The 24,317-nt window shown below is 35.6% G+C and overlaps 1 protein-coding gene across 1 annotated transcript in view; it reads right to left on the bottom strand.

The window, feature by feature from the left end:
• LOC148941521 (uncharacterized) overlaps positions 1 to 16,225 on the bottom strand; it is a 55,197-nt gene extending 38,972 nt beyond the window's left edge. Inside the window, exon 1 of the mRNA XM_089103875.1 lies at positions 16,205 to 16,225. The gene's annotated coding sequence lies outside the window, so the exon portion shown is untranslated. The remainder of the gene's footprint in view (positions 1 to 16,204) is intronic.
• Between the last annotated feature and the right edge of the window lie 8,092 nt (positions 16,226 to 24,317).

The raw sequence follows: 24,317 nt of genomic DNA, 5'->3' as shown, positions 1-24,317 counted from the left end.
GGCCGGCCTTCGGCCCGCGGCCCCCCGGAGGGTGGAGGGTATAAATTCATAATGTTCAACTGTGCTATTTTAAGTTCGTGTTCATGTTTTAAGTGTTATAAAAATAGTGATGTTGTACAAATAGTGTGATCTTTTTGAGCAAAAAAGGTTCTTGTTGGACAAAAAGTGTTTTTGATAATAAATATTGTTCTTCATGTTGGAACAGAAGTGTTTTTTTTATGTTGTTCATGTTTGAACAAATAGAGTTTTTGTTCTTGTTGAACAAGTGTTTTTATGTCGAATAAATAAATGAAATATTGTTTTGTTGTTCTTGTACTAGATAGATCTATGGGAAAATTACTACTTATTCATTGGACAAGTATGGTTAACAGTTAGTTGTAGTCTGACTGTGGTCGACAGTACTATGTATCAATTTAAAACACCATTCAGGTCGTTTCTGTGTGGTCCATCAATGTCAGGGTAAACGACACTTTTTGCTAAAATAACTCAAAATTGTAATAAAGTGTTTTTGGAAAAACCAAAGAAAATTTATTATAGCTTTAGTATTTGGCAGGAGTCCTATGATAAAATAAAAGCTATTGCCACATCTATACCAATACAATTAATACTTGGACTTGATGTTTTCAATAGTATTGAACCAAACTCGTGGTTGATTATTGATGATTTTGCTGAATCCATTGAACAGTTCTCACAAGAAAGACTAAAACTGTTCACCGTACATTCTCATCATGAAAACTTTTCTATAACCCTAGTTGTAAATCATCAGAGTAAATGTATGAAAGTCTTTGCCTAGAATTGCACCATCTATATTATCTATCGAGTTGTTCGTAGTTCTAGCTCGCTAATAACTCTCAATAAGCAAATATACCCCGGCGCACACAAATTTCTGCTGTCAGCGTACACTCAGGGGACAAATAAGCACTACGGCTACATCTTGCTAGATCTTAATCAGAGCACACCCAAGGATCTGCGTGTAGTCACCGAAATTTTCGACAAAGAAATTACTGTATATCTTCCGGTGAACAGTAGAAAAAGCTATTAGTTGCCATCATGACACTGAAGAAAATACATCAACAACGGCATTTATTTTCTGTTTTAGGCACTTCAAAACCTCCACTCAGGAAGGCCATACTCAAACATGTTATTGACAATGATTTCATTAATCTAATATCTGAACTTTGTTAAAATTTAACTGAGAGCAATATACACTTGCCAGAAGGTGTTAGACAACAGACAAAGCAACATCGTTCCACTATACGTGCCTTGGCTTACAAAAACAAAAGAAAAATTTTTAAAAGAAAATGTCTCCTTCAAGCAGGTGGTAGATTTCTAACACTTTTACTGCCAATAATTGCAGGACTTGTAAGCAGTTTTCTCTAAAGAAAGACCAAACCCTATAAATTGACGTCATTTGAAATTGTCCTCTCGCCCGTGGAATATTTTGAAGACAATCTAAGCAATTTCATTAATGATGAAAATATTGCCGATGACAAAAAGCTAGTTTTACTTCAAGATGCATTGCGACGTGTGGACAAACATAGACCTTATCGTGAGTGATCCACCGCCATCATCACAGATCCCTCTAAACGGGAAACATCTCCTCAAGATTCTGTGCAATCAAAGGAGACGGAATTGAATTCTAAAGTGTCAACAATTGGAAACCTATTGCCAGTGACCTATCGAAGACAGAGTAAAACAGTATTATCTTATCCCATGTTGGAAACTGATGATGATCAAGTTCAAGTTGACAGTGCAGGGAAACCAATTATAGTTCGGGGAAAAAGTTATTATCTAGTTGATTTAATTTGTGATATGGTGACGAATCGTAAAGGACTTTTATCATTTGACAATAATCTATACACCTTTCTAAATGCATCAAAATTCCCCAAAAGTCTTATTGGCAATAAGCAAATTCTAAAAAAAAACTAAGAGAATATAGTCCTCCAACAACACCAACACAGCCATTTAAAAAAGAAGAAGATTCAATATTGGAAAATACTAGCAGCAGCAGCAGCAATGATTTTATAACGCCTGTGACTAGTCAAAAGCAAAGACGGATTGGTTCTCCCTCCAGTGTGCAAAAGGGGAGTGGACATTACACTACGTGTTTGCGTTCAAAATGGTTGAAGATCTGAAGCATATCTATTAAAATATTGCTGAAGCGGGAAGTCCAAGTTCCCCAAAATGCTTTCTAAAGTTGCCTCTGGAAGCACATTAAAAAAAGCAAAAGAGTATCTTGAAAATGAACCGAGTTACGCACTGCATCGGAATCTCAGGCTTCGTGGCAAACAATATCGACAAACTAAAGCCTTTGTCCCTCTGCATATAATGCAAACTGATCTTTTATCCTTAGACACAATTCAACGGCGTCACAATGCACCCTACAAATATATTCTAGTGGCAATCAGTATCTTTAGTCGCTATGCCTATGCCATCCCATTACGATCAAAGAGAGGTGTTGAAGCTGCTCATGCTTTAGAAAGAATTCTTGAACAGGATTGCTATAGAAAAATTCAATCAGATCCCGGTAGCGAATTTGTTAATCCTCATGCGCAAAAGGTTCTATTGAAATATAAAGCAACACTCTGTTATAGTCATAGCGAGAGAATGGCTGCAATATCAAAACAATTGGTTAGAACAATTCCTCTATTAATTTCAAGATGTTGTGCACTGAAAGAAACACCTGCTTTTATTTATGACTAAGATAAAATCATGCAAATATATAACCAACGACCTCATCGATCATTGTCCAGCTCAAGCCCACGGGAAGTTCATTGCAGTGAAAATACATTTAATGCTTTTCTAAAGCAATATTACAATGACAATGAGAAGAAGAAGAAAAAGAAGAAATTTAATGTTGGTGATACTGTTCGAATACTCATCATTCTCTACTCAGGTCAGAAACGAAAGACATCACCCCTGTCAAAGAAAAGAAGGAAAAAGTCAACACGTACTGTAAACAGTAAAAGAAGAAGCCCCAGGAAGAGAATAGTTCGATCAAAACTAGATTTCTTTTCCTAAGATGTCCTACCTACCCTATAAGGATTCTCAACATTCAATCACCTCCTCATTGAATCTATTCAATGCAGAAAATGTTGATGTGAGTGTAAAACACGGATACTATGAAAAATTTTATCCTCAACAACCCCTCTCCGATAATATCCACTTTCAAATTTATTCCAATGAAGACTAATTTATGGACATGTCTTCAACATTTATAGATTTACAAATGAAAGTCCACAAAGCTAATAATATATTGCTAGTTTTTGCTGATGGAATATCCTATGAAAATTGTATATTACATAATTTATTTCGTTAAACCAGTGTCTACATCAATGGCACGCTGGTGAGCACAATCAACAATTTCTCAAATTATACAAGCTATATGCAATTCATGCTGATGACACACAAGTCATACAAGGAATTGAGAGGCACCTCCAATGGATATGAATATATTACAGATACTGATAGTACAGATGGACTTAAAAATGCTACAACTAGTGAATTACATCTAGTTGGAAAAATAAACCATGAAATATTTAATATACCCCAATGGCTACCACCCAATATTAAAGTGGATATAAAATTAACGCTTGCACCATCCAATTTCATACTGAGAAAATAACTTGCTGCCAATCCTGATGTGACTCCCTCCCTCACCTCGGCAATACTACATGTACGCAAACAACAAGTTATGAGTTCTGTTGCTTTGGCAGTGGAAAAACTGAGAGCCAGTGGAAATAATATTAAACTACTTGTTCCTCATACAATCACCAATCAACGTCATATTGCCGTGGGGTCATGCAACTTCACCGACTCATCCCTTATCAATGTCGAAATTCCGTCAAAACTGATCTTGGCATTTTTAAAGAGTACTTGTGCAATAGGGTCATGGATTGGATGCAAACAAAAATACGGGATGTTTTGGCTTTCATTCCCTGTGTGGCAATAATATGGCATCCCACTAAACTATATACCCTTTGAAAGGTCCCACAAGAAAGTGTACCAATTGACAAAACAATCCCTAGATCAAGAATGACATATATACGAAAATGGACCAGAAAATAGTACAGTCGCCAAGACGAGTAATGTAATTGCGTTAATCTTGTCGGGCAACCAGGGTATGCGTGTAGCATGAACGGTGAGTTTGCGTTTAGAGTGTACATTTGCCGACCCATTGGCTGAGAGTGTTGCACTAATCTCACTAAATCAATATGAAACCTATTGGGAAATCACAACCGAAGGCAGTGTTCTACTAGACTTGGCACCATGAACACCAGTCAAATAATCAATGTATTTAATATGGATCCCTACATGTCCCAGTACGAATCCTATTGTCTGCCCTCGGACTTTCTTGGAAAAATTCAAAGTGCCAACAATACCTTAATTATTGTTAATAGCAGTCCGTCGACTGTGCTAACGGGTCATTGGCTGTGCATCTTTCAAACAATGAAGAATATAGAATTTTTTGATCCTCTTGATCTACCCTATACATTCTACATTCCCCACATAAGCAACTATATTGAGAGCAGTGAGAAAACTATTCTTCAAAATTGGAGAAGAGTGCAGGATCTGACGACTAAAAGCTTTGGCCTCCATGTACTACAATTTTTTGTGTTCCGATGTCGTGGTTATACTTACAAGCAGTTTCTCAACATTTATGTAGACAATCCACGTCTGAACGACTTTCTAGTGGAAAATATCCTCTCAGACCTGTACAATATTGATTTCTGTGCCCTAAGAATAAAGTGCTTAAAAATTATTTGTGAATTTGTTTATTAATAAAATGTATATATACAACAATGTCTTTAAATCTTCACTTTAGATTTCTTCTTCTTCGGTGTATAGGCAACTGTCTACCACTAATGCTGGTAAATCATTTGGATTCACTGTTTATTGATCTTTATTGGCTGCAAAGTCAGGGTCACATTTTCTACAGTATAATGTAACTTCACTCTTGTCATATCTCTTTTTATAGTCAATGATACTATTTGCATTCATATTATGAAATTCACGTGTTTCAATCTGTCTATTTGAAGCAATATCATACAGTGTTTTCAAATGGTGAATCACATTCAGTAACTGTCAAATAGAGATCACTTGGTTTATAGTCATAATAGACAGTATCGTCACAACGATGATATAGAAACCAAATTGTCTTGTTACCCCAACAGTTAAATCGTAGACCCGATTCTTCCTCCCAGAATAATTTAAATCCACGACGATACCAATCTCGTAGAAATAAACTAAAATTACGTTTGGGATTCTTTCCAATGATACCGGGGTAAGTATTCTCCCACTGATCACATTTGTCATAGTGACAATTGGAGCATAGATGCCCTCTAGGGTGAGAGTCACAAATCTCTTCAAGACATGAATTACATCCTTTAATTTGTACTGCATATCCTCTATGTAATTTACAAGGATTACATAATTTGCACTTTTCATTATAGTCATCAATAATTGTACAATTCTCATATTGAGTCCAACTGCCAAGAGTGTACATGCATAATGGACATGTATAGAACATTTTTTGGTTTCCAATGTCAACTCTCTCACAGCTAAAACGAAACTGATCATCCTCGCTCGATAAATTCAGAGTGGAGGAATGGGAGAGGAGTAACTCTGTGACGTCACCTCTTTCGAATGGTGGGGAAGCCATCTACATTGAATTTATGGCAATTTTTCAAAAGTGTATCCACGATATTATTCTGCTTTGTTCCAATTAATATATCAATAAATTGAGTATAAACATTTGAGTCACATCGACAAAGCATCATGCAATAGTCCAATGGAGGAGAATCAGTTTTCATTATATTTTCAAGTGTTCCCCGAGAGAATATCCTACGTTGAAGAGATAACTCAAGAAAACCATCATCCAAAATCAAATGTTTTTCCATAAACACCAGATTCGATCTAATTCTCTCTTTCTCGAATTTATTCATTTTTCAATCCTATCACTCTGACTGTGACTCTAGACTGACCATGAATCGTTAGACTAACATTCTAACAAAAAGAAAGGGGACATTTTCGATATCGAAACAATTTTATTGGATAATTACAACAATAATAGTAGACATGAACAATTAGCGATACAGTTTATTTTCACTAACGCACTTAAAGCACATTGAAGTCTATTTACATGCGCTATATCAACTTTTGCAGTGAAACATAAATGATCCTCTATTTTAAATTTGCTCGAAGATATCAGATATCTTGTATATCCTTCATCCTATTCCAGACAAAGTCGTGATCCTCTCTTGATTGCCACCGCAATGTTTGGGGCTCTTGTATCATTGCTACCAACTCAGCTATCAACTTCAATAGGGTAAACATTCCACTCATCATTAGCACAAATATATCCAAATGAGTAAAGTCAAACTGTTCTCGCTCCTTTGAATTCTATTCACAGACTAATAAAAACTATAGCAACAATCCTTTCCTTATATTCTCTGCAATCCTCTCCCGCTAATATTTCCGACTCCCTGACTGGCTTAGAGAAAGAAACGTGACTCTGTTCCCGTTATCGGATCAATACATTCCCCCCACCGACTATGTAAATCAATTTCTCAGATATTTAGTTCCCCTTCGATTACGCAATCATTTTCTCAGAAATTCACTTCCCCTTCGATTACGTAATCAATATCTCGGAAATCATCTCCCCTTCGATTACGCATTCAATTCATTGGAAATCCTCTCCCCTTCGATTTCGCAATCAATACATCTCTCCCCCGTTAATGCGCATGTGCAAACTTCACCCCAGTGTCATTACACTTGGAAAAAACAAATAAATCGACCTTGAAAGAGGTGTCATTGACGCCATTAGAATCAATAAACCATGAAAATACATCAAAGTGAAAAAAAGCCTGTTTTTTCATTCTCAGTGACAAAAACCATAAAAAAATGCATAAATTATGTACTGTCAGTGTTAGACTTAATTGTAGATGGCAGCACACAGTGTATCTCGTAATTATAGATAGCTCCCTACTCAGGGTTACCAACTTGCACGCTTTTCGTTTAAAAAACACTCTTTTTTTTACCTCAGAGGGGATGCGGAAGAGTGAAAATCCCTCTTTTGGGGTGTTAGTTTTCATTCACTTTGAACGTCAGTACTGGGCAACTTCGTCAGAAGTATAATTAACTCTAGGAATGGGGAGTAGTAAGGGTGTACGCACTTTGACGAGTGCAGATTTGATGGGTGCTTGCGTAATTTGTCTTATCTCTAGTATGTACAAGAATGTGCAGCGTAGCTTCACGTGGACATTGCAAAAAAGCTGGCAATTAATAAAGTGCTCAAACACGTTTTGAAGCTATAGTCAAGGCGGTATAAGATAATCAGACTGGCTTTTTGTTATTGATATGAATTGCACATGAATGTGCAGCGTAGCTTCACGTGGACATTAAAAAAAAAAGCTGGCTCAGTTTATTCATGTATAATGGTGAACAAAAGACTATTAATTCTCCGTATTCTTCTTCTTCTTCTTATCTAGCTAAACGTTGCGCTGTGTTTGTCACACCAACTAGTAAATATTTATCGGGCTTTTATTTTTTCTGTTCAATTATTTTCAGTGTAATCCAAATAATGCTAGGGGGTAAATTAAGTTTTGAGGGGGGTAAAAATGGTAGTTATTTAGTACCCGGTAAACATGTGACTTGAAATGCTTCATTAGAAATAGGTTATTGCTAATGATACCTCCTCGACATTTATTTTTTTATTGTATTTTATAGCTATTAGGCAAACGTTGCTCTGTGTTTGTCACACCAACTAGTAAATATTTATCGGGCTTTTATTTTTTCTGTTCAATTATTCTCAGTCTAAGCCAATATAATACTAGGGGGTAAATTAAGTTTTGAGGGGGGTAAAAATGGTAGTTATTTAGTACCCGGTAAACATGTGCCTTGAAATGCTTCATTAGAAAAAGGTTATTGCTAATGACACCTCCTCGACAGATATTTTTTTATAGTATTTTATAGCTATTAGCCAAACGTTGCACTGTGTTTGTCACACCAACTAGTAAATATTTATCGGGCTTTTATTTTTTTCTGTTCGATTATTTTCAGTGTAAGCCACTATAATTACCTCATTCTTTTATTCTAACTTAACTTGTAGGAATAGGACTTCTAGAATACGGATTCAGTCCCTCGACTAAATCAGTTTATTCATGTATAATGGTGAACAAAAGACTATTAATTCTGCGTATTCTTCTTCTTCTTCTTATCTAGCTAAACGTTGCGCAGTGTTTGTCACACCAACTAGTAAATATTTATCGGGCTTTTATTTTTTCTGTTCGATTATTTTCAGTGTAAGCCAATTTAATGCTAGGGGTAAATTAAGTTTTGAGGGGGGTAAAAATGGTAGTTATTTAGTACCCGGTTAACATGTGACTTGAAATGCTTCATTATAAATAGGTTATTACTAATGATACCTCCACGACAGATATTTTTTTATTGTATTTTATAGCTATTAGTCAAACGTTGCTCTGTGTTTGTCACACCAACTAGTAAATATTTATCGGGCTTTTACTTTTTTCTGTTCAATTATTTTCAGTGTAAGACACGATGCGGCTTTCCCACCCCCTCCCCCCATTTTTTTTTTCTTGAATTTTTTTTTATTGGACTACATTCTTTTTGGACTTCGAAATTATTCAACTTTTTTTTTACGTATCTTAAAATGACCTGAAATATCTTTATGGCTCTAACAATTGTACTCTATGCTTGCCCAGAGATACGAAGCGGCTTTCCTACTGTTATTCTATGGCCAGTTATTAACACTACGTTGTTTATTGCATGCATTTAATCAGTATTTTTTACACAGTTGAACGATAAACAAATAACTAATATCTCTAAAAAGTGAAGGTGAAGCATTTTAAGAAAGTACGTTCACATGATAGTGTTATTGTAGCATTGAATGCCGACAAGGAGAAGTATTTAAACTATGAAACAAGTAAAAGTGGTAGCACTATTGAAAATGTATGCGTGCATTGTCATGACAGTAAGGAATTAAATTTCTTTGGAGCACCAAAAAAATTCAACTCCTATGATGGTGGATATGGGAGATTGAGATCTCCAGAGATGATTGCACTCAAAGAGAATGCAAACATAAAAATAGTAGTTGATGAATAGGGGCATCTTCTTTCTAGTGCTTGTGGTAACATGTTAACCAGTGTTAAACCACATCGTCAGCTTTCGGGTATTAGCATTCAAATGAAAGCAAAGACAACAAGAAAGGCCTACTCTTCTACTAATATCGTAAACCATATCTTGTCTACGTGCCGAAACTGTTACCTGTGTAAAAATAATGTGATAATAGACAGTGAAATTGCTAGAAAAATAAAAAAGGCATTGGCAGAAAATATCAATAAGGAATATAAAGATGAATCAACGAAAAACAAAGCTCCAGCAAACGTTACTGCCATTGATCAAACAGTCAATGAATCAAATAATACCAAAGACGAAAAGTATATTGAGCCTGTCGATGACACACCTATAAAAATTATGTATGATTCAAAATGGAATAATGATTATTCTACTGATTACGAACTAAGAGAAGACACTAGCTATAGTATCAAGAGAGAACATGGTGAAGCATTTTATGGAACAGATTCAAAATGTCCAAAGTTGTTCATTGATATTAATAATGTTTAATAATATATATTTTTTGTATTAATATTCTAAATGACATTATTTCATTAAAAATATATTATGCATTACATTGTTATGTGTTCATTATTTTTAGAGTAAGCTAGCATATCGAACGTTTAGAATGTCTATTAAAACATCGGAGATGTAAGAAAATGAATTTACATACATCATATATCGGATAGATAGGTTAACATAGAGAAAATCTAAGTATAAGAATGAATAAATTCTCTATCAACATCTATTGACAGATACTTGGGATAGCATTGACAAAATCAAAGTATCAGAGTGAATAAATTCTTTATCGATGTTTTTTTACTGACACGTTTGATAACACTGACATAATTTAAGTATCAAATTGAACAAATTCTTTATTAACATTCTTTATCGATATCATATGTCGGATAACATTGAAAAAATCAATCTATTAGAATGAATAAATTCTCTACCATAATCCATTGTCGGATTTCTCATTATGAAAAAATTTTAAGTAAGTAAGCAGCAAACTCTTTATTGAATTCAACTCTTGGATACACAATACAGATATTATAAAAAAAATTTGTAATTTCCAGACTTCATTTGCATGCAATAGATACCGAGAGTTCTATGACTCCTCCCCGAAAAGACTCTTAATGGTTTTATGACTCCTCCCCACAATGAATTCAGATGGTTTTAGGACTCATCCCCCTAGCCATAACTCCATTCAACCTTGAGCGAAGGTATAAAAGTGTGATGAAGTATTTCTCTACTTAACAACTACATTAATATCTTACAAGATGATAAGACTGTATGACACCGAATTTATCAGTTTGAAAAAATCATCTTGTGGTGTTATATTTGAATGTGCATTTTTATTAATGTCTATGGAACTCGAAGAAATTAACTGCTATCATTGAATAGTGAACTATAATATGTTTGAGTATGATAAAAGCTTATGGAGTACTACATTATGTCATATAAACAGACTGGGATTCTACGATACAGTGATTACACCACTTAATAATACTGGTCAGGAACTGAGAAATGTTCAGGAGGAAGTCAGTGAAATTTGCAGCTTTCTTGGGGTTGAAGCACTCTCTGTAATGGGTAATGTACCTACAGATAAAGTTTTAATTCAAAAGTGTGACCCTAGGATTCCACTTTTCAATCTAGAAGAGTTTAAGTGTCCTAAATTTGAAGGGGCTTTTCACCGTCCTGAAGACGAGGTTAGGTTCTTCGCGCAGTGGATACCTAAGGACATACCTGATCGTGATAAATCCATAAGACATGGTAAAAACTATTCTATATCATGGGACCATAGTTTCTGGATGTTTAAGTGTGAACTCTAATTACTATTTTTATTTAAATATGTATTTTTCTGTTTTTTTTTCTCAAAAAAAAATCTTTTAATACGATTAAGCGATAAATGTATTTAAGCTGAACCGATCTTTTTCTTTATAGTATGTCATTTCATTTTGCTAAATTATTAAGAAATTTTATGCAAATACCAGTTACTTTGTGCAATTCGCTTCTTAAACAAACAACAGATATTTCCTTCAAGAAATCATAATAAAATCGCAATTTAGCAATAAACTATTTATTTTTTTCACCTTTTGGATACTCAATGCTGAAATTTCATTCAAGAAATTATGAAGAAATTGTAAATAGGTAAGAAACTCTTTCTTGAAGTCACCTCTTGTATACACAATGCAGAAATTTCATTCAAGAAATTATGAAAAAATTGTAAGTAAGTAACAATGTGTCTGTGTGTGTGCAAGGCAGAGTAATTTCCTCACAAATTCCACTATTTAATGCCCCCCTCCACCCCACCGCAGCGGCCCCCCGTGGCGATTCCTTCGCTCTTTACGCTAAAGTTTTTCATTTTTTAAAAAAAATAGAATAATTTCTGTTCGTTTTAAGTTTTAATGTCGCTCCTTACTTTCAGTTAAAAAAACTTTTTTTTTTTAATTGTTTAAAAAAAATAGAGTTGTGAGAAAGTCAAACTTTAGCGTAAAGAGCGAGGCGTTGAGGAGGGGACAGCCCCTTTCGTATACGGAATAATTTCTGTTCGTTTTAAGTTTTAATGTCGCTCCTTACTTTCAGTTTAAAAAACTTGTTTTTTTATTTAATTCATTTAAAGAAATGAAGTCAATCACTGCAAAACGAATCATCAGCTGAAATTATTTTGCCATGGTATGGTGGTCGGAGTACAGTGGCATCAATTCACACAAATGTAGAGAGGAGGGGGCAAAGTTATCGTTGTTTTTAATATTTTCAGAAAAATACCGAAAAAGGCATTTTCCAATGAAAGTGACCCATAAAAAAAGTATTGGTTAAAATCAAGAGGGGTAAAAATCTAGGAGGCCCATGCCCTCCTAGGCTACGGTCTAGGTAGCCTTTCGGGATAAACTGTATTTCATTTTGTAAAAATTTAATAAGCTTTGAAAACATTTACGTATATTTGAAACGAGAAAGTATGCCAAATGACAGCAAGTAATTATCAAGAGAGCTTAAAATGCGCTGCTGAAGTTCCACCTTAATTCGTGCCAGCATCAAATTCAAAACGACGATAAATTGATGAAGAGAAGTTGGCCAAATCAAGGAGGCACACTTGTGCCTCTATAAAGAGGCGACCCACCACAATGTTAAGTAATATCCGGTCCTAGCGGTCGCAGAGAGATAGCGATGATTGCATTCTGTAGCCCAAACTCCAACTAAGAAACGTGCAAAATTTCACCCCCCTCCGACTTTATCTTCATGGGTAAAAGTGGGCCAGAGGTTTCGACCCTCCGACCACAGCCCCCCTTTAACGTTGTCCGATTGGGCTGAAATTTAGAAGTTAAGCTTTCCTAGGGCCCGGGAGCTTATCCTAGAAATTTCAGCTCCGATCCGATCACTCCTTCCCTGTTTTCCAAAAAACAAATATAGCCACACAATGTTCATTTCTCTTTTTTTTTATCAGCCACGCAAATAAGTCACAGTTGGCAAAGGATCCGAATGAATGAGGACTCATTCGAAGCGGAATTTGACCTCTTAGGGTCTTTTGATATTTTCAGACCGAAAAAATTATCCCCCGAATTTACATTTACGAAAAACCTCGTTTTCCTATAAGAGTCCATGTTAATTTTTCCCACCACATCCCCCCTTTAACGTTGTCCGATCGGGCTGAAATTTAGAGGATAAGCTTTCCTGGGGCCTGGGAGCTTATCCTCAAAATTTCAGCTCAATCCGATCCTTCCTTCTCTATTTTCCAAAAACCAAATATCAAATTTTGTGGTGCTTGCGTCAAAAATAGATACGGGAGACTAAAATAATATTTCCGTAAGTGTCTCTGTGGTACAATGGTCGCTGTTCCTGACTGTCAGGCGGAAGATCCGGGTTCGATTCCCCATCAGAAATTTTTTTTTATATATTGAATTTAAAGTTTAAAAAAGAAACTCAGTTTCTTTTTTAAATCCAATCTATTAAATCCTTCGGCTAAACAGGCTTCTCCAGAAGAATATCACAGTCGGCCTTCAGGTTACAGGTAAGTCTCCACTGCTTTGATAACATGTCGTACAACCGCAAGCTCAAAGAAAAGTTGAAAAAAGAAAATCTTACTGTGCATTTGATTATTCAGGAATTAAAAGCCTTAAGATAAGTATCTTCAAGAGCAGGGGGTTTGGGGGCGGTAGCCCCCCAACTTTAACTCCTGACACGATCAGCTAACAGTTAGTCAAGCAATAATAAGTAATAAACTGTACAAAAACGTGCAGAAATTATTTGAAAAAAGTCACAAGGCTGAGTCACAAGCTCGAACCTTAAAACGTACAGGGATTAGGAGGTAAAGTTGGGGGCTGCCGCCCCCAAACCCCGCTTCCGTATATAAAAGGGTTCTGTGCCCTCCTCAACGCCTCGCTCTTTACGCTAAAGTTTGACTTTCTCACAACTCTTTTTTTTAAACAATAAAAACTTTAGCGTAAAGAGTGAGGCGTTGAGGAGAGCACAACCCCTTTTATATACGGAAGCGGAGTTTTGGGGGGGGGCAGCCCCCCAACTGTACCTCCTAATTTCTGTACGTTTTAAGGTTCGAACTTGTGACCCCGCCTCTTTAACTCTTTAGAAAACGTAGTTTTTTTAAAATAATATGATTTAAGGGTCTAAGCAGATTGACAAAATAACTAGTATACTCCTCATGAGTATGTAATGGTGCAGTTAGGTTAAAGGGCCACTTCAACCTGGCTCAGGAGTTATTACATCAAACACTTTAGCATCTTGAATTGTATGCATAATTAAAGAGTTGCAAAAATTTAATGTCTTATTCTTGAATCCAAGGTCAGCATTAGCAAAAACCGGAATAAATTGAGGAGGAAAAATTATTAATAGTTGAATGCTTATTTGCAAAATTTGAAATAGCTCAACAAGGAAAATTATGTTAAGCATTTCAGTTGCATCCGGAAATTGCAATTGTATAAAGTATGTGATTAATTAATGCAAAATGTCATGATGTCTGCATATATTTTAAATGCTAAAAATGGATTATCAAATTAGAAAATAGGGAAGATGAGGTGAATTGTGATAGAAAACTTAAATTTTGGCACGTGAAACCGATTAAGTGTCGTTTTTTATGTCCGGTTTACACGTGTAGCCAGCTGGATTTTCAATATCGAGAAATCGCTAGTTGTAGCAATCACGACTGCATATAAAAAAGTAACAGATTATAGTTGGTCAAAAATGAGTGTGTTTGAACATTGATGTCCAGCTGAGCCCGCACATGAGACATGAGTTAATCTTTAAGAGATGCGTCCATTATGTCTGCTTGAAAGTAATTTTCTAATAAGCCTTCCTAGAAAATTCTCTCGGAAAAATTATCAAAATAACCATTTACAAAAAAAAACAATAATTAACTTTAACCACTGAATAAACATGGAAACGTTTATTTATTTTAACTACAATTTTGTCTTAATTAAAAGTTTTCAGGTATGAGTTATAAATTTTCCGACTTTGATCTGAGAAAGAAACGAACAAAATGTTCAACCACATCATTTTCATCGGGTGACGTGATATCCGGCATCTGAAGTAAAATTCGACACCCACAGAACTATCCTTCAAGACAATTTTGTGCCTTGGCTAGGCATGCCAGTTAGCTAAGAGATTAAATTTTCCACTCAGGAAAAAGCTGTAAGACTCAAAATTCTAAAACTAGAAAATGTGAAACATGAAATCTGGGAATTACGTTCTTTTACTACAGCACCCGGGTTTACAAGTATTTAGTGTGACAAAGAAAAACGAAGAAAAGCTTAATTGGAATACTTGAAATACTAAGCAGACGATTTAATATATTTAGCAGGCATGAATAAGACTGCATTTCTACAATGAAATTTTTCTTAAAAAAAAAAAAATAAATGAAAACAAGACACCTCGACAAGAGAAGAACCATTAGGAACTATCTAAGGTAGAAAACTGTCCTAACACCACCTTTGTTGAAAATTCCAAAATCCGCTAGTGAAGTTCCCAATATCCTTAGATGACTACGCGCCGATTCTGCCCAGTGAGCCACTAGTAAAACAGTCAAAAAATCGATATTTTTGCCATTTTCTGATTATTTTTTTTTCTACATGATTTGACTATTTTTGTGTTGGTATTTTTTTCGTTATAGCGCCGACCACTCAAGTTGTTCATCAATTGGGGCACTGTAGACCTAGTTTAGTTTCTTTCAGCATAGCGTGAGACAAGACAAAGAAAAGTGACCGAATAGATGGGAAATATATAATATGGGCCATATATTTGCACATTATGGAGTTGGTGGTAAAGTATTTGGACAGTGTGAAGTAAGAAACAATTCTTACTTCATAATATGTAGAATAATTGTACCTAAAACATTTTGCATTCAGACCTACTGTACTTTACCCTTAACCCCCCAAATGTGCAAATATATAGCCCAAATTTGTTTCTATATTTTTATGTTTTTATCATGCTTAGGCATATTTCATTATTAACCTAACTTCACTTCTTGAGTGATCGGCGCTATAACAGACAAGTACCTTTGTGTTTTCAAAGCTGCACATCTCATCCCTGAAACTCTGGGCATACCCCAAGTAAAATCCTGGGTACGTGCCCGATTGAAAACCTGCTGCAGCAAAAAAAATTGAAATAACTGGCTGAACTTGTTTACCTTGGACTTACAATATTGATTCTGCAATCATCACTCTAATGTTGAAGAAAAAAAAAAATCTTGATCAAGTTAGATCAATTACACTGTTTTGGCAAGTTTGGCGCACGTAGATAAGAATAATAGCACATACACAAAACAATAGTCGCTTTTTCTAATAATGTGGTTGCAACATTATCTCTTAAAATATATTTACTTTCACCTACACGCCACAAAAAATCCTGGTTATACAACAGCTTAGCATTTGTAGGCAAAAATAGCATAGAGCGACTTATTTTCCAAATAATTTCTAGAGAATCCCAGCAGTTTAATAGTGAAATTTATTCTACCCCTTTTTTATAGTATAATTTCATTTAAAGACTTTAAGGCGTATGCGTTCGGACCCTGAGCTGCGGTTATTGACTTAACAAATGTAGAGAAATACTCTAACACCACCTTTGTCAAAAAGTGAAAAATCCGCTAGTGAAGTTCTCAATATCCTTAGTAGACAACGCGCGGATTATCCCCGGTGACAGTCACTGGTAAAACATTAACAGTAGCTTTGAATACGGAAAGAAAAACTGTTTGAAGTTGACTGTCGTTCAACAAAACCCCAAGGTCAGCTTGCACTCAGTATCAATTGGTATGATTTTGATTTATTGTCAAAAGCGCTGACTCAAAAGGCGTAATGTGACATTTTTGGACAACTTAGGTTTAAAGACTGCTCCTATAAACCTATTAAGTTTTCCAGCGTTGCAACCCGTTTTCTTTTATTTGATTCTCAAGATATTTATATTTTTTCAGTTGTTTCCCAATTTTCTACTTTTTTGTTTTAGAGATGTATTATGTCATCTTTTCTTACTCATTATTTGAAAGTTAAAGAGGCTGAGTCACAAGTTCAAACCTTAAAACGTACAGGGATTAGGAGGTACAGTTGGGGGGCTGCCACCCCCCCCCCAAACCCTCCGCGTTTTCAGCCTCTTTTGTTAATATTTTTATTTTGGGGGTCTACCACCTCCCGCAATCGCCGATTTTCCCCTTGAAAAGAAATGTTTTGTAAAACGAACTAAGTCTGCTTGAACTTTATACCAGAAGAACATCCTCATGCATCTTTTTGACTAAATGCAGCACCGAGCCTGTTTGCTGGATTTTTTACAGGAGATTTTTCCCTAACCGATAACAAGCTATAATGTGATGAACTTGGTACGACGCAGCCCCCCAACTGTACCTCCTAGTCCCTGTACGTTTTAAGGTTCGAACTTGTGACTCAGCCTCTTTAACTCTTTAGAAAACGTAGTTTTTTTCAAATAATTTCTGCACGTTTTTGTACAGTTTATTACTTATTATTGCTTGACTAACTGCTAGCTGATCGTGTCAGGAGTTAAAGCCGAAGGATTTAATAGATTGGATTTAAAAAAGAAACTGAGTTTCTTTTTTAAACTTTAAATTTAAGAGATACTACTTTAAATTCAATATATAAAAATTTACTCTGACGGAGAATCGAACCCAGGTCTTCCGCATGAAGGACCTGAATGGTGACCACTGTACCATCAGTGACTTATTAAATTATTTTTAGTCTATGCAATGTATTTTCGACGCAAGCAAAAAGAAAGTAAGATTTTCGTTTTTCGACAAAAAAAAACTTCTGGGAAAGAGCTGGAATTTTTGGAAGCTTGCAGTCGGTCTTGTCAGGTTAAGAGGACTATTTGAATCTAATTTAATAATGAAATACTATGCTTTTAGGAATTTCAAAAATTAACATGGGCTCTTAAGGGAAAACAAGGTTTTCGTAAATGTAAATTTGGGGGATATTTTTTTTGGTCTGAAAATATCAAAAGACCCTAACAGGTCGAATTCCGCTTCGAATGAGTCCTAATTCACCCGGATCCGTTGCCAACTGTGGCCTGTAGCCGTGTCAGATAAAAAAAAAATTACTTGATATTTGGTTTTTGGAAAAAACCAAAGAAGTGATCGGATTGAGCTGAAATTTTGAGGATAAGCTCCCAGGCCCTAGAAAAGCTTATCCTAAAATTTCAGCCCAATCGGACAACGTTAAAGGGGGGCTGTGGTGGGAAAAATTAACACGGGCTCTCATAGGAAAACGAGGTTTTTCGTAAATGTAAATTCGGAGGATAATTTTTTCGGTCTGAAAATCTCCCACTCCCTAACAGATCGAATTCCGCTTCGAATGAGTCCTAATTCACCCGGATCCGTTGCCAACTGTGGCCTGTAGGCATGGGTAAAAAAAAAAAAATTGATGAACATTAAGTGACTATATTTGGTTTTTGGAAAACACAGAAGGAGTGATCGGATTGAGCTGAAATTTTGAGGATAAGCTCCCAGGCCCTAGAAAAGCTTATCCTCTAAATTTCAGCCTGATCGGACAACATTAAAGGGGGGCTGTGATGGGAGGGTCGAAACTTCCGGCCCACTTTCCCCCATGAAGATAAAGTCGGAGGGGGGTGAAACTTTGCATGTTTCTTAGTTGAGCTTAGGCTACAAAATGCGATCACCGCCGTCTCTCTGCGACCGTTAGGATCGGAAATCGCTTAACATTGTGGTGGGTCACCTCTTTAAAGAGGCACAAGTGGGCCTCCTTGATAAAAATTAGTTTTCACCGAAAAGACAACTACATTCATTTAATTCATTAGTTTCAAATTTGCCATCGCACGGCATTACTGTCTCTGAAACTGGAAAGTTCAATATAAGCTTTTTCGATGATTTATTATCGATTGGCTATCTAAAAGTTTTGGCTCAATAGCCTATTGATTCTACTTGAGCCAACATTGTCGTTTGGAGCCAAACAGTCGCGGTAACGCCACTTTGCTGTGGCAAAATCTTTTTGGGGCTAATAGGGGTACTAGAACTTTTAGTTTCAGTTCGAATGAGCCTTACCCCAATATTTTAGGACCATCAATTCAATACGATCATCCCTGGGGAATAGAACAAATAAACTCACATCCGAAATCTTCCTTCTCTGAAAATAAGACACCATTCCACGTTTTCGTAGACTGTAGCTTAAAAGATCAGAATTACTGCTCTGTGTTTTTCTTAATTTTGTATTTTCTTAATTAATTTTCTTAATAATGTAATTTTGATCAAGATCGCTTGCACTTTTGAAAAAGTTTTTTCCCCTTTTCAAAGAGCAGGCAAATTTTCTCAGGCAACTTTTTTCTAAACTTAATGGATTTCATATATCACCCTAAAAAATCCGACCCTCTTGATGCATACATTGTTACTAAATCCCCTTTTTATTAGAGTTTTGGTTACTATTCGCATAAGTTACTCCTTACTTACAGTTCATTACCACCAACTATTTCGAAACTTTTAAACGACGGAATAGTAGTCACATAAATACCATTTATGTTACGATTAGGTAACATGTTACCATATGTTATCAATACCATTTATGTTACCATTAGGTAACATGTTACCATATGTTACCAATACCATTTATGTTACCTTTACCATTTATGTTACCTTTACCATTATGTTACCATTCCTAAGTCATTGTTAAATGACGGCTCTTTTACATTAGAAAGTTGGTTTAAAAACCTTTTTTAAACTTTCGGTTGCTATGCACTATGTTTCGCTCTATACTAAGCTGCTGCTATTGCTGCAACCCTTTTGATATTGCTAGATAATGAAAAATGTTGGTCAATTTTGTGTATTATAACTGCAGAAAGAACTAAAATGTTACCACCATTTAACTATTGAGAGCACATAAGGAGGAATAATTTATAGTTTTGAGTCATTATAGGTAAAAATATAATTCATAATAGGTCATAATAGGTCATAATAGGTCATAATAGGTCATATAAGTCATAATAGGTAAAAATAGTCTAAATATAATTAATGGTATGGAACGCAGCTGGAACTTATCCCGTATTTTAGGCATCTAAGATATGACAAAAAAAATTCTTTTATGAAAAGCTCCGATTTCCAAAAATTTTTGTGAGTGAAAGGAAAAAATAGGATACAAATCATTTTAGAAAACAGGACCTAATAAATTAGAGGAAAACTATTGAAACCGACAGATATGACTTATTTATTTTGTGAGGATAGGCTTTACATGAAAAAAAAAAAAAAAAAAAAAAAAAATCAGTCCCTTTTGACTTACCACATTTAAAATAAAAATGCTTAGGTTTCACTCAAACTTTAACAATATGCAAAATCCTCTATGCGTAAGGGAGACACAAATTATCAATTAAAATTCAATTATTTCTGCCTCAAGGTAAGATAAAAATTATCCTAAAACAGGCAGTTTTATCATAAGCAAGGTCGTATTCAGGGAGGGGGGGGGGGTATGTCTCTTGAAAATTCCAAAATGCATGTTATTGCTGTAAAATGTATTGGATTATATAGAAAATAAACAAATGAAATTAGAAAAGTAAACGAAAAAGAGAAAATAATATAAATGTTTTGGCAGATATCTCCACTCAGTCGTCCTTAGTGCAAAAAGAAGAAAGTTTCTAAATTATGAAACATATAAAATGAAATAAGGTCTCAGAAATCAGAATTGAAAGAACTACATTTTTTGGGTTTTCATTGGCTGAAATTTCTTCGTTTCCTTCTTTTTTGTCAGGTACAGCCAGTGTGCTTGTTGGATTATATTATTAGAACACCCTTTCTACTCCCGGAAATGCACAACAGTACATAAAATATGGTTTATTCGGTAATTCAATACCTAAAAAAAGCTTTAGACCCCCCTCGCCGGAATCAACGCCTGGACAGTTTTCTTTTCATACCTTTGGGTTTTTGGTGAAAATCTAATGCTTCGAAATGGTTCGTTGAGAACGATAAATCAAATTGTAACAGTGGCTTTGTAATTGTAACAGTAGCTTTAAATGTTCGTGAATCACGAAAATATAGAGAGACAAAAAATGTATTTTTCAAATTTTGGGGATGGTGGCAAATTTTTCGTCTTCCGATTCTTCCCATGGAAATAAAACAAAATTATTTTTTGATGAAAATACAACAAAAAGATATTTTCAAAATCGGGGGGGGGGGGGTAAAATAATCCATAGGGCACATCCCCTAACTCAATCTTTTTTTTTCAATGGGGATATAATTTATTCACAAAAAAAGCGCGAAGCCCAGTAACCTGGGCTTGCATTGCAACTCCAAAAGAACTTACATCCACTTACATAAGTGCATTCGGGTTCCCATTTCAGAACTAAACAAAAAAAGCATATAAAACATATTAAATACATAGAACTACTAGAAATTTTTTTTTATTAGAATTCATATAAGTAGAAAGCTATCTTATACTCCCATGTGGCACCCCTGCTGCCACCTATAACTTTTTTGCACCCCAAATAAGGGCATAGCCTCCCTAGGGAGAATGATTGCGTAATGGGGTCAATGACCTCTTTTTCCAAGGTCGATTTATTTGATGTTTCTATGTGTAATAACTCCGGAACGAAGGTTGCACCTGCGCATTGAATTCTAACGGGAACAATGTTATTGATCTAGGACTCGAGGGGGAAGTGAATTTCTGGGAACTTGATTGCGTAATCAATCGCGAATGTCATGTCGTCCAGAAATAGTATTTGTTGTTGTTGCTCTAGGCAATGTTATGAGTTTCCCGGAAACAGTTAGATCACGTTTTTCCTTCTCGGCCAATCAGCGAGTCGGTTACATCCTCCTTCTCAGCCAATCAGAGGGCGTGTTACATATTAGCATTGGCTTGAATATAAATAAGGGATTTTTGCTATAGTTTTATTAGTCTGTGAATAGAATTCAAAGGAGTGAGAAGAAGAACAGTTTTGACTTTACACATTTGGATATATATTTGTAATAATGAGTGGAATGTTTACACTATTAAAAGTTGATAGTGGAGTTGAAGGTAATAGTACAAGAGCGGCAAGCATTGCGGTGAAAATCATGAAAGGTTCGCGACTTTGTCTGGAATGGGATGTAGTATACGCAAGATATGCGATATCCTTTAGTAAATTTAAAATGGAAGATTAATTATGTTTCACTGCTAAAGTTTATATAGCACATGTCAATAGACTTCAATGGGCTGGCAACTACAATTTACCATGTAAGTTCCGTTTTAATACATTTTCAAATAAAATTATTTTCCTTGGACATCCTCCAGTATATTCAGCTAAAACGTAAATATTTTCCTTTTCCCCAAACCCCCCCCCCCAAACCTTACAAACATCATTATAATCAATGGAAAACATAAAATATACCCTAACCCCCTCCCACCATTGTTTTACAATCCCAAATTCTCGCAAAAAGAAATAATTTTCTTTCGAGAAATTATAGCCTTTCTCTATTGTGATTTAAACTGTCTATTGACTTCCGTCACTGTTGTTATTAACCTAACCTGGTTTTGTCATAAGGCTCTACGCGATGTTAAAATTAGCGGTCACCCCTTTTAATGTGTGTTTACGAACGCGGCATACAAAGTCAACAGGAATTGTTTCTCAGTCAAAATTAAATAAAATTGAGGAACTTGTAATAATTAGGCGCAGACTCAATGTGCTATTTTGGAGAAGAGAAACAGATTATTATCAAGCTTTCTTTCGATAAAGTTTTTTTATATTCACGGGAGGGGAGCGTCAATCCAGGATTTTTTTCTGGGGAGGGGGTTAGCACTTTTAATAGTGACAAAATAGAAATGAAAGATTGTTTTTACCATAATTGTCTTCAACTTCAGTGTCTAACCATTTCTCTTTGATATTTTAGTGATTTTAGCTATAGCATTTGAATAAAATGTAGTAAGATATATTCTTTTTTGATATGCCTTTCGCTTGAATATATCGCAAGATTAACTCAATGAGAGGGATGGCTTAATTTTCCTAAATTTGGGGCCGGAGGTTAAAATTAGCTGTCACCCTTTTCCTATGTGTTTACGAACGCAGCAGCCAAAGTCAAAAGGAACTGTTTCTCCGTCAAAATTAAAACACTTTGAGACAATGGTAATAATTAGGCACAGACGCAATGTAGTCTTTTGGAGAAGAGAAACAGATTATTTTCAAGCTTTCTTTCGATAAAGTTTTTTTATATTCCCGGGAGGGGAGCGTGAATCCAGGATTTTTTTCTGGGGAGGGGGTTAGCACTTTTAATAGTGACAAAATAGAAAAGATAATTGTTTCTTACCTTAATTGCTTCTTCGTAATTTAGTGATTTTATATATAACATTTTAATAAAATGTAGTAAGATATGCATTTCGATTGAATAAAACACATTATTAAATCAATTAGATGGTAGACTTAGGGTGGGTTAATTTTCCTAAATTTAGGGGGAGAGAATATTGGTTTTTTGATTTACTGAAAAGAGATAAAATGCTTTTCTAAACAAAATTATATGGATGAGGGTACTAACTTTCTTTCTGTAAAAAACGGGCAAATTATTCTGATACTAATTTTCTCTCTTCTTTTTAAGGCAAATTATGAAGAATGCGTGCCCCCTCCTTCCAAGAAAGCCAGAGATGACGAGACAGCCACCATACAGTCCGGTCAAAAACCGAAAAGAGAATGGGCGGCTTCTTATAATATGGTGAACCCTACCGGCTAATCTATGCAAGATCGTGAAATAGCCGGCCCAGCTACGCAAGAACATAGCGCTGCACTCCCCCCCCCCCTCCAACCCCCCCTACCTGGTCCTTTGGGCAACCCAGCCGAGCCGGATTATGCAAATGTGATCCTTTTTTCATATTTATCTCTTTATTCATTTTTCAGTCCTTTTCAATCCCAATATAAACATATCTCAGTGGGATATTAACCCCTCACCCCCAACCAGTGTTTTAAATTTATCTCCCTCGGAGATATCTAAATGTAATTTTTTACAATAAAACCACTCTTGTCTCTGCTCCCCCCCTCCTTCGGAGATATCTAAATATAATGTAATTTTTTGCAACGAAACCGCTCTTTTCTAATCTTTGCTATCGCTTCGATATCTCATAAACGAATATTTTTAGGTAATTTCTATTAATAATCACTGCCTTTGAAACTCAAAAATGCTCTTTTTTCTAATCTTTGCTATTTTCTATGCATTCACCCCTATCTCTTCGCCGCTATCTCATAAGCGAATATTTTTCATGGGTAATTTCTAGTCAATTAATGCTCACCATTTGAAACTCAAAATCTCCTATTTTTCACAATTGAATATCACAAAGTTTTAAGAGAGAAGGAACTGAGAGATTATTCACATTTATCTATCTTTCACATATGGATCCCGTAATTTACGCAAGGATATTTTAAAATAACTTTCAATCTTACAAACCCTTGCCAATATTTTAGTGATGGGGAAACATTGTTGACGATATACTGAGTTAACGGTTTACAGCATTTAATTGTACTGTTTCCTCGTCTGAAGTTCAGGCTTGGAAATCGGAACACTCGCGAGGTGGCTTACAATAATTGTGAGCTAATGAAGAGTTCACCGAACCTGTAGAACGGACTAAGAGAGAAACTTGGACTTATGCAGTCTAAGCGAATATTTCAACTTTTGGCGGGCATTATGTAAATGGCCATGGAGCCCGGAATGCACCTATGGGTCCGGGAAGCGCTGTGGGAAGCGCCGGGGGAAGCGTCGCTGGGTCCGAGAAGCGCCA

Source organism: Artemia sp. Qi Xiang Cuo, chromosome 18 (genome assembly GCF_049724085.1).
Source record: "Artemia sp. Qi Xiang Cuo chromosome 18, ASM4972408v1, whole genome shotgun sequence".
Classification (NCBI taxonomy): domain Eukaryota; kingdom Metazoa; phylum Arthropoda; class Branchiopoda; order Anostraca; family Artemiidae; genus Artemia; species Artemia sp. Qi Xiang Cuo.
This window is presented reverse-complemented; position numbering and strand designations above follow the sequence as displayed.